We start from the raw sequence: 12,648 nt of genomic DNA on the forward strand, positions 1-12,648 counted from the left end.
AGTAGTAGTAGTAGAAGAAGCTGTGGGAATTTCCTTGATCTAAAGAATACGGCTGTCGGACATTTTGCGGTTATGTTATTTATACTAATACATATGCACATACACGCACATAAATTCATCTACATATTCGAGGTAAGTGAGGAGCTGCGTAAGCAATGTGGCCTTGGATTGAAGGCCATGGCAATCCGCCTAAGGAAGTCGTACGACGGCACACTGTCAGCGACTATTCGGTTATCAGTTGACACGGCGAACAAACTGGTGGAGAAATACAAGATGATAATTGGCCGGTCGATATGCCCACTGAGACTCGTCACACAAACAGAATCGACCAAGGTGCTTGCTCTGCTCACGCCGTGCGTATCAAAAGGCGATCACATCTCAACAGCACCGGAAGTAACGCAGATCAACCTGAATCCCTGCGACATCGCACAGCAACTGTTGCAGTCGACAACAGAAACTGAATGCGACGCTGCGATAATAGCTGAACCGTATCGAGTACCACTCAATAACGCCAATTGGGTGGCGGAAAGCACAGACGCAGCAGCGATACGAGTTACGGGTAGGTTTCCTATCCAGGAAGAGCCATCTCAAACGCGGGGTTCGTGAACACCAAAATCAACAGAATCTACTTTTGCAGCTGCTACTCGCCTCTAAGATGGACGCTCCAAGAATTCAGTGGGATGTTGGAGGAGTTGACAGATGAGCTAGTTAGTCGAAAACCAGTGCTGATTGGAGGTGACTTCAATGCATGGGCTGTGGAGTGGGGTAGCAGGGTAACCAATGCCAGAGGGGACAACCTACTGGAGACTTTAGCAAAGCTAGATGTACGATTGTGCAACGAAGGCACCGTTAGCACATTTTGGAAAGACGGACGGAAGTCGATCATCAACCTAATATTTTGTAGCCCATCACTGGCGGGCAGCATGAACTGGAGGTAAGCGAAGAGTACACTCATAGCGATCACCAGGCGATTCGCTACAGGATTGGTCAGCGGAACACTGCGGCAGTGCAGTGGAACACAATTGGCGACCAGCAGTGGAGGACGAAGGTTTTCGGCAAAGATCTCTTTGTGTGTGTTCTCTTCGCACCGACAGGGTTGCCTTGAACTTTGATGTGGTACGGCTGACAACAGCGATGGCAAGGGCATGTGATACAATGATGCCACGGAAACAGGAGCCCCGCAACGATCGACGTCCCGTGCACTGATGGAACGAGGCACTTTACGCCCTTTGCGTTGCTTGCTATAAAGCTAGGAGGCCTTATCCAAGAGCAGGAACGTAGAAGTTAAAGAGAAGCGAAATGCCAGGGCTGCTTTCAAACGCGAGATAATGCTGAGCAAGTCTGAGAAGCTGTACCGAGCAGCTGACGCCAATTCTTGGGGGACGCTTATCGAGTGGTCATGGCGAAAGTCAAGGGTCCATCAATGCCGGTGGAAACGTGCGCTGAAAAGCTGACGGTTATTGTAGAGGGTCTCTTCCCAACGGATGATCTGACATCGTGGCCACCTACACCGTATGTCGACGAAGAAGAAGCAAACGCTGAAGATCGTCAGGTCTCCAATGACGACCTTGTAGCAGCGGTGAACGCATTGAAGGTAAAAAAGACCCCCGGACCGGATGGAATACCGAATGTGTCACTTAAAGCGGCGATCCTAGCGTACCCGGATATGTTCCGGAAGGTGATGCAGAAATGCATGGACGAATGTCACATCCCAGATATATGAAAGATCCAGAAACTGGTTCTGTAACCCAAGCCAGGAAAACTACCCGGTGACCCATCATCATACAGGCCTATATACTAGCTGGATACACTGGGCAAACTCTTTGAACGGGTCATCCTAAACAGGATGGAGATTGCATTTTCAGAAAGGCAGTTCGGATTCCGGAAGGGAAAGTCGACGATAGACGCAATTCGGACAATCCTGGAGAGGGCCGAGAAGGCATCGAATCAAAAACGAAGAGGAAATCGTTGCTGCGCCGCAGTTACGATAGACGTAGAACGCGTTCAATAGCGCCAGTTGGGAGGCCATGATGCAGCTTCTGACTATCTATGCCGGATTATCCAGAGCTACTTTGAAAATCGGGTGTTGGTATACACAAACGACACCAGCCGAAAGGAGTTAAGAGTAACGGCGGGAATTCCGCAAGGGTCCATACTGGGACCGACGCTGTGAAATGAGATGTACGACGGGGTCCTATAACTGGAGTTACTCATGGGCACCGAAATCGTCGGCTTTGCTTATGACGTCATCCTAACAGTAATAGGCGAAATACTGGATGAAGTGGAAGGGCACGGTCGAGAACTGCATGAATGGAGTCATGCTGAAGATAGCCCACCACAAAACGGAGGTACTACTAGTCAGCGATTGCAAAGCGGTTCAACATGCTGAGATTGCCGTGGGGGGACATGTCATAGCATCACAGCGGTCGCTCAGACACCTGGGCGTGATATTTGTATATTTGTATATTATCCATCTGACTTTTGTCTACATGAATTGAAACTAAATCCTATATTAAGTCCGAGCTCCTCACACGCGAAACGAATTGGTTGGACGAACCATCGAAGTCATAGAGATCTTCAAACATAGAAAATAAACGGATCATCGACGTAAAAGGCTCGTTACTTCCAAAAGCAGTACGATGAAATCTTTGCTGCAGAAGGGCGCCGCCACGTAGAACCCTTGGAGCGACACGAAAAATCAGCATCGAGAGCAATCGGGAGCAGTCAACTTCGCCGTTCATGAGTAAAAACAACTTGTTGGGTTTTGCGTCGACGATCCAGCGTATCCAAATCAAGCAGCCTACAGCGATCCGGATATGGCGGCAGATTCAGCGGATCACGCCAAGGAAGGTTCCGCAGTGCTAGTCGCATAAACTTCCGTTGCATGCTTTCTAACCTCAAGCTCCACGATAGTTGATAAGGGGTCCACACTACAGCGGCACTCTCTAAAATATGTCGTATGAGTGAGCAATAAAGAGCTTTCAGACAATGCGGATCAGTGAAATCCCGGGAGATTTTTGCTATAAATCCCAGCTGACGGTAAGCTTTCGCAATTACATTGGATCGATGCAGATTAAACGTGAACTTGTGGTCCAGCAAGACTCCCAAATCGCAAAAACTATCGGCTCTCTTAAGAACGACGTCATTTACAACATAATTGTGCATAATCGGTCGAGTTATTCGATGGAACGACACAACTATACATTTGGGTACACTCAGCGTCATACGGTTCCGTCTACACCAATCAACAAACATATCCAACAAGGCTTGTAGACGAACGCAGTCTTCCACTATGCGTACGACAAAGTACAACTTAAGATCGTCAGCATATGCAAGCCTGCAATCATGCCCTAGAAGCAGCATCACGTCGTTGAAAAATAAAAGAAACAGGAGTGGACTCAGGTTACTGCCCTGCGGCACTCCAGACATACTTGTAAAGCTCGACGACATAAAGGAATCGACCTTGACTCGCAGCGTTCTTCCGGTTAAATAGGAGAGTAACCATGATGATAGTCGATTCGACCCGTCTAGTTTGGATATTTTCGCCAGCAGAATGTCGTGGTTAATTGTATCGAACGCTGGTTTAAGATCAGTATCCAGCTTTTTACGAGCGCTAATGGCTGCCGCAAATAGGCTCGCTTTCTGGTAGGGATCAGTCGGTATGACGTTTGGCTTGGGTCCGTTCAATATAAAACGACCCAAGCCAAACGTCAAATCGACTTGAGCACCATTTTCCAATTGTTCAAAGCAGGTCGTTGAAAAGTCAAGCAGATTCGTTGTCACTGAGTGTCCAGGCATGAAGCCATGCTGATCAATAGAAATATAGCCTTTGGCTTGCGCCAACATCGCTCACGATCATCTCGAACAACTTCGATGCAGCAGAAAGGCTAGTGATACCTCTATAGTTAATTACATTCCGTTTCTCGCCTTTTTTATGAACCGGAACCAGGAATGACTGTTTCCAAATCGCGGGGAAAGTCGAATCAACAAAAGATTGATTGAAAACTCGGCATAGTGGCTCAGCCAAAGCACTCATGCATCGACAATATACGGCTGAAGGAATACCGTCCGGACCAGGTGAAAATGTGCATTTCAATTTTTTGGCAACATTATTGACTCCATTAGGTAGCATTAGGTCAAGCTCCAATGGAGGATGATGCTGATCAGTTGGTAAAAGCGGTGCGACGGAACATGTAATTTCGGGTGATAATTCCAAAGAGGTGAAAACCAAATCTAGAGTCCGATTCAGGTGGTTGCGCTCGATGTTCATCTGATGAAGATTGCAGAAATCCATGCCATCAATTAGCGATGAACTAGCCGCTGATATAGATCCCCTATTAGTGGGACGAATCTCATCGCCACGCCGCTTCTAGCATAATTCAGCCTGATTGTAGTCGCCAAAAACCAGCAGATAGTCATTACCACTGCTTAAATTTCGTAGTTCCCGAACCGATTCAATGTGCTCATCCATAACGTTGACATCCTTGCTTTTGTCTGGCGGAATGTAAATTGCGCACAGGAGTATCCGTTGGTTGCCTACCAGTACAGACACGCAAACCTGTTCATGCGATTCACCAGTGGTAATGCTGATGCTGGTAAAACAGCGATGAACGGCAATAAGAACTCCTCCAAAGCTCGATTTGATACTATTCTTGGCATTTCGATCACAGCGAAACACATTAAAATTATCTCCAAAAAGCTGTACAGAGTTGATAGCTGCGTCAAGTCCTGTTTCGATCAGAATGATTACGTCATAATTGCAGTCAATGGCGTTACAGTACAGTGCATCGATTTTAGTGCGCAGTCCACGCACGTTCTGGTAATATATCCACATGGAGCGATAGTCGTCTATTGGAATCTGCAATGGGGAAACAGCATCACGAGTGGAATCAATTGGAACGTCATTGCGATACTCGCCTCTATATATCATCCGTATGATAAAGCGTAGAATAGTTGAAATAAATGGAGTTAACCCTAGAGTCTCCACCGTCCAGATGAGAAAGCATCAAACGTTTGTCAAATCTACATTGGGTTGACCTGTGTTGCTCGTCGTAACTCGGTTTTTTGATTGATCGATAAATTCCCGGAATAGTATTCCACTAGGCCAGGTGGAGGCATTGAGTGCGAGATCCTTTAATGATGGGTCCAGGCCATGGTCCAGGTGATGATAGACTATCGGCTAAACTTCAACAGCCACGTCGACTATGCATGTGAGAAGGCGGCAAAGGCGACCAACGCACTTACAAGGATCATGCCGAACGCTCATGGTCCGAAAAGCAGTAGGAGGCGTCGTATGGCTAGCGTATGCTCGTTGATACGGGATTCCGGCCTGGGACGCAGCACAGCAAATCAAACGCAATCGGGACAAGCTCAACAGCACGTTCCGGCTCATGCCATGTAGTAGCAAGCGCATATAGAACAATATCGTCGGAGGCAGTATGTGTGATCACCGGGATGATTCCGATTTGCATCACCCTGAGAGAAGACATCGAGGACCGGCTCACTGGTCAAGTGGCAGCAATAATGGGAACGCCGGAACATGTATCCGATTGTCCCCGAGGTTCAACATGGACCGAAGCGCGGCGGCGGCTGCTTTTGGACAGGATTTCAATGCAGACAGAATAGTAAGCAAAATGATGAGCCTAACCTAACCTTTGGAATCTGGCGAACAATATGGTGGTGGAGAAAACCTTTATCTTGCAGAGAAACTGGCGGGAAGAGCAGCGAACCGAGAGGCAGATGAGGAAAATGAAAAGGCAATGGTGGTCGTGGAGGGTCTTTTCCCGAAGCATGATCCAACGTCCTGCTCATCAACGCCGTACGGTGAAGACGCAAAAGCGATTGCCGAGGGCCAGCAGTGTCTAACCACGAGCTTGTAGATGCGACAAATTTAGCACCATCCGTACAACTTGCTTGTGAGCCTGAAGATGCGTTCAGAGATCTAGATCGGGTGCCAACATGGAAGAGCGTAAGGTGACCTACCGGCTGGACAGAGCCGTGCTCAACCAGCAGTCCGAGTAAATTGAACTGCTACAAAGAGTTGTGCCGGGACGGGATGCTGATGCTATTGCTTGAGGCAACGCTTATCGAGCAGTAATGACGATGGTCAAGGGTCCAGTGCCTCGGCAAGCTGAAGGTGATCGTGGGCGGTCTCTTTCCTACGAAAAATCCAACCGAGTCAATCAGCCTCTTTGAGGGAGGTTAAGGATGCCATTTACCAGCTCAAGGTCAATTACCCTACTGGTAAGGATGGTACTGGAACTGAACATATAAAGATAGGCCTGGAGAGGCTTCCTATTTGTCTCCACCAGCAGATAGGCACAATCTGAGAAACAGAACAGCTACAAGAAGGGCGACAAGTTAGGTTGTGTGAACTTTCGAGCGATCACCATTCTAAATGCGACCTACAACTCATCTCTCGCTGTCTGCCACCTGTAGTAAACGAGTTCAAGAAAGTCATTAAGCCGGCTTCGTTGACGGCCGATCGACAACGGACCAGATCTTAACTGTACGGCAAATCCTCCAACTTACTTTACTTTTGCTGGCGCTACGTCCTTCAAGACATGACCTGCGCCACAATGTTACGCCAACTAACTCGGTCCATGGCTGCTAACCTCCAATTCCTCGATCGTCCCACACTTCCAAGATCCTGCTCCACTTGGTCAAACCACCTAGCTCGTTGCGCTCCCCTTCGTCTTGTACCGGCCGGATTTGAGTTGAACACCATTTTTGCGGGATTGTTGTCCGGCATTCTCACAACGTGTCCCGCCCATCGTACCCTTCCAGCTTTGGCGACTTTCGTGATACTGGGTTCACCGTAGAGTTGCGCAAGCTCGTGGTTCATTCTTCTCCTCCATACGCCGTTCTCACATACTCCGCCGAAGATCGTCCTAAGCACACGTCGTTCAAAAACTCCTAGCGCTTGCAGGTCCTCTTCGAGCATTGTCCACGTCTCATGCCCGTAGAGGACTACCGGTCTTATTAGCGTCTTGTAAATGGTACACTTAGTACGGAAGTGAAGTTTACCAGACCGCAAGGTCTTGTGGAGTCCATAGTAAGCACGACTTCCGGCGATGATACGTCTTCGGTAAATGGCTGGGCATGGCGTACCATTGGTACCTCGCGTACCTGCAGGAATAAAATAGACCCCTTTGTGCGGTCCTTAGCCTCTTGCCCAGCAACTCCTATCCCTACCTCCTCGTGGTACTGGCCGGGGTACGAGTAACCTTGGGGAAGATCGGGTAACCAACCCCCGGTGGGAACTTTGCTCGTATGCTGACAGGGAAGGGGGGGTTTGCTTTTGCAAACCTGGAGCGTCTGTACTCCACGTTAGGAGCGGCTCACAACAGCGTCTGTTCCCCATGTCAGGGGCGGCTGATCATCGTCCGAGTGCCAGAGAAGGACTCTAAGCTAAACTGCGCACTATGGCCCTCCGAACATTTAGGGGGAATGGTCCTCCGGAAATCTAGGGGGCTGGTGTCAGGCCCTGCGAGCCAGCCGTAAAAACACATCAGCACAGGAACGTCAACGATAGAATACAGACCGGAACAATCGGCAAAGACCACAGCGACGAAAATGGACTAGCGATTGGAAACTCGGTACGTGGAACTGCAAATCTCTCAACTTCATTGGAAGTACTCGCATACTCTCCGATGTACTGAAGACCCGCGGTTTCGACATCGTAGCGCTGCAGGAGGTGTGCTGGACAGGAGCATTCGTGCGAACGTTTAGAGGTAATCATACCATCTACCAGAGCTGCGGCAACACACGCGAGCTGGGAACAGCTTTTATAGTGATGGGTGATATGCAAAGGCGCGTGATCGGGTGGTGGCCGATCAATGAACGAATGTGCAAGTTAAGAATCAAAGGCCGATTCTTCAACTTCAGCATAATCAACGTGCATAGCCCACACTCCGGAAGCACTGATGATGACAAGGACGCATTTTACGCGCAGCTCGAACGCGAGTACGACCGCTGCCCAAGCCACGACGTCAAGATCATCATAAGAGATTTGAATGCTCAGGTTGGCCAGGAGGAGGAGTTCAGACCGACGATTGGAAAGTTCAGCGCCCACCGGCTGACGAACGAGAACGGCCTACGACTGATAGATTTTGCCGCCTCCAAGAACATGGCCGTTCGTAGCACCTATTTCCAGCACAGCCTCCCGTATCGGTACACCTGGAGATCACCTCAGCAGACAGAATCGCAAATCGACCACGTTTTGATCGATGGACGGCACTTCTCCGACATAACCGACGTCAGAACCTATCGTGGCGCCAACATTGACTCCGACCACTACCTGGTGATGGTGAAACTGCGCCCAAAACTATCCGTCATCAACAATGTACGGTACCGACGCCCGCCCCGGTACAATCTCGAGCGGCTGAAACAACCGGATGTCGCCAATGCGTACGCGCAGCATCTTGAGGCAGCGTTGCCGGATGAGGGCGAGCTCGATAGGGCCCCTCTTGAGGACTGCTGGAGGACAGTCAAAGCAGCCATTAACGACGCTGCCGAAAGCGTTGTCGGATATGTGGAACGGAGCTCAAGAAACGATTGGTTCGACGAGGAGTGCCAAGAGATTTTAGAGGAGAAGAATGCAGCGCGGGCTGCAATGCTGCAGCATGGTACGCGGCAAAACGTGGAACGATACAGACTGAAGCGGAAACAGCAAACCCGCCTATTCCGGGACAAAAAGCGCCGCCTGGAAGAGGTGGAATGCCAAGAGATGGAGTTGCTGTACCGTTCTCAAGAAACGCGGAAGTTCTATCAGAAGCTCAACACATCCCGCAAAGGCTTCGTGCCGCGAGCTGAGATGTGCCGGGATAAGGATGGGAGCATCTTGACGGACGGACGCGAGGTGATCGAAAGGTGGAAGCAGCACTACGATGAACACCTGAATGGCGCAGAGAACACAGGCACAGAAGGTCAGGACAGCGAAGGCGATGGCTACGTCAGCACAGCGGATAGCGGAAATCAACCAGCTCCCACGATGGGGGAAGTTAAGGATGCCATTCAACAGCTCAAGAACAACAAAGCCGCTGGCAAGGATGGTATCGGAGCCGAACTCATCAAGATGGGCCCGGACAGGTTGGCCGCTTGTCTGCATCGGCTGATAGTCAGAATCTGGGAAACGGAACAGCTACCGGAGGAGTGGAAGCAAGGCGTTATATGCCCTATCTACAAAAAGGGCGACAAACTGGAGTGTGAAAATTATCGTGCAATCACCGTCCTAAACGCCGCCTATAAAGTGCTATCCCAGATTCTTTTCCGTCGTCTATCACCTATAGCAAACGAGTTCGTGGGAAGTTATCAAGCAGGTTTCATCGACGGCCGCTCGACAACGGACCAGATCTTTTCCGTGCGGCAAATCCTCCAGAAATGCTAGTGTAGAACTAGCCCTCGTGTGTTAAAATACACTCAAATAAAGATTTAAAAAAAAAAAAAATCCAGAAATGCCGTGAGTACCAGGTCCCTACGCACCATTTGTTCATCGATTTCAAGGCGGCATACGATAGTATCGACCGCATAGAGCTATGGAAAATCATGGACGAGAACAGCTTTCCCGGGAAGCTCACAAGATTGATCAGAGCAACGATGGACGGTGTGCAAAACTGCGTGAAGATCTCGGGCGAACACTCCAGTTCGTTCGAGTCTCGGCGGGGACTACGACAGGGCGATGGACTTTCGTGCCTGTTGTTCAATATTGCGCTTGAAGGTGTCATGCGGAGAGCCGGACTTAACAGTCGAGGCACGATTTTCACGAGATCCGGACAATTTGTTTGCTTCGCGGACGACATAGATATTATTGGGAAAATATTTGAAACGGTGGCAGATTTGTTCACCCGCCTGAAACGCGAAGCAACAAGAGTCGGGCTAATGGTGAATGCGTCGAAAACAAAGTACATGCTGGTTGGCGGAACTGAGCGCGACAGGACCCGCCTAGGAAGCAGTGTTACGATAGACGGGGATACCTTCGAGGTGGTGGACGAGTTCGTCTACCTCGGATCCTTGTTGACGGCTGACAACAATGTTAGTCGGGAAATACGAAGGCGCATCATCAGCGGAAGTCGTGCCTACTATGGGCTCCAGAAGAAACTGCGGTCAAGAAAGATTCACCCCCGCACCAAATGCACGATGTACAAAACGCTCATAAGACCGGTAGTCCTCTATGGGCATGAGGCGTGGACTATGCTCGAGGAGGACTTGCAAGCTCTTGGGGTTTTCGAACGCCGAGTGCTAAGGACGATCTTCGGCGGCGTGCAGGAGAACGGCGTGTGGCGGCGAAGGATGAACCACGAGCTCGCTCAACTCTACGGCGAACCCAGTATCGTGAAGGTAGCTAAAGCTGGAAGGATACGCTGGGCAGGGCATGTTGCAAGAATGCCGGACAACAACCCTGTAAAGATGGTGTTCGCCACGAATCCGGTCGGAACAAGAAGGCGTGGGGCGCAACGAGCTAGGTGGATTGATCAGGTACACCAGGACCTGGAGAGCGTGGGTCACAGTCGAGGATGGAGAGAAGCGGCCATGAACCGAGGAAATTGGCGAAATATTGTTGGCGAGGCTTTATCAAGATAATTGATGTAAAGCCAAATAAGTAAGTAAGTAACGTCTTCGAATTTCTCTGCTGCAGTTGTTATTCGACGTTATCAATGATCCAAGGTAGACGAATTCGTCCACCACCTCGAACTCATCTCCGTCGATCGTCACGCGTCTGCCTATGCGAGCTCTATCGCGCTCGGTTCTTCCAGCCAGCAGATATTTCGTCTTCGACGTATTTACCTTCAATCCAACCCGATCTGCTTCACGTTTCAGCCTGGTATACTGTTCAGCAACCACCTGAAACGTTCTTCCGACAATGTCCACGTCGTCAGCGAAACAAATGAACTGGCTGGATTTATTGAAGATCGTGCCCCGCATGTTGTAGCCCGCCCGTTTCATAACACCTTCTAGCGCAATATTGAACAGGAGGCAGGAAAGACCATCGCCTTGTCGAAGTCCTTTGCGTGTTTCAAACGGGTCCGATAAAGCACCCGATATATTCACACAGCACTGTACACTATCCATCGTTGCTTTGATCAGTCTAGTCAGTTTCCCGGGAAAACCGTTCTCGTCCATAATCTTCCATAGCTCTTCGCGGTCGATGGTATCATAGGCCGCTTTGAAATCGATGAATAGGTGGTGCGTAGGGACTTGATATTCGCGACACTTTTGGAGGATCTGCCGCAACATAAAGATTTGGTCTGTCGTCGATCGCCCGTCCACAAATCCGGCTTGATAACTTCCAACAAATCTGCTTGCCAGTGGCGATAGACGGCGGAAGATGATCTGGGAAAGCACTGTATAGGCTGCATTAAGAATGGTGATCGCTCGATAGTTTTCACATTCTAACTTGTCACCCTTTTTGTATATTGGGTATATTATTCCCTCCTTCCACTCCTCCGGTAGCTGTTCTGTATCCCAGATCCTGGCTATCAATCGGTGCAGACAAGTGGCCAACCTGTCCGGGCCCATTTTAATAAGTTCCGCTCCAATACCATCCTTTCCAGCTGCTTTGTTGTTCTTGAGCTGTTTGATAGCATCCTTAACTTCACCTATTGTGGGAGTTGGCACGTCTCCCTCATCCGCCGTACTGATGAAGCCATTCCTCCTGCTGTCTTGATCTTCCTCCTCTGCGCCGTTTAGGTGTTCATCGTAGTGCTGCTTCCATTTTTCAATCACCTCACGTTCGTCCGTCAAGATACCACCATCCTTATCCCGGCACATTTCGGCTCGCGGCACAAAGCCTTTGCGGGATGCATTTAGTTTCTTGTAGAACTTACGTGTTTCTTGAGAACGATACAACTGCTCCATCTCTTCGCACTCCAACTCTTCCAGGCGGCGCTTTTTATCCCGGAATAGATGGGTTTGCTGTCTTCGCTTCTGTTTGTATCGTTCCACGTTTTGACGGGTGCCTTGCTGCAGCATCATCGCCCGCGCTGCATTCTTCTCGTCCAAAACCGTCTGACACTCCTCGTCGAACCAACCGTTCCGTCGATTTGCTTCCACGAAACCAATGGCACCTTCCGCTGCGTTGTTTATGGCTGCTTTGAGACTACTCCAGCAGTCCTCAAGAGGGGCTTCGGTGAGCTCTCCCTCTTCTGGCAACGCTGCCTCAAGGCTTTGCGCGTATTCAGTTGCGACTTCGGGTTGCTTGAGTCGCTCCAGATTGTACCGGGGCGGGCGTCGGTACCGAATGTTCACAACGGAGAGTCGTTGACGCACTTTAACCGTCACAAGGTAGTGGTCCGAATCGATGTTTGCGCCGCGATAGGTTCTGACGTCGATAATGTCCGAGAAGTGCCTTCCATCAATCAAAACGTGGTCGATTTGTGATTCAGTCTGTTGGGGTGATCTCCAGGTGAACCGATTCGGGAGGCTGTGCTGGAAGTAGGTACTACGTATGGCCATGTTTTTGGAGGCGGCGAAATCAATCAGTCTAAGGCCGTTTTCGTTCGTAAGCTGATGAGCACTGAACTTCCCTATAATCGGTCTAAATTCCTCCTCCTGGCCAACCTGAGCGTTGAGATCTCCGATAATGATTTTGACATCATGGCTTGGGCAGCCGTCGTATTCACGTTCCAGCTGCGCGTAGAAAGCGTCCTT

The sequence above is a fragment of the Aedes aegypti genome, chromosome 1 (assembly GCF_002204515.2).
Source record: "Aedes aegypti strain LVP_AGWG chromosome 1, AaegL5.0 Primary Assembly, whole genome shotgun sequence".
Classification (NCBI taxonomy): domain Eukaryota; kingdom Metazoa; phylum Arthropoda; class Insecta; order Diptera; family Culicidae; genus Aedes; species Aedes aegypti.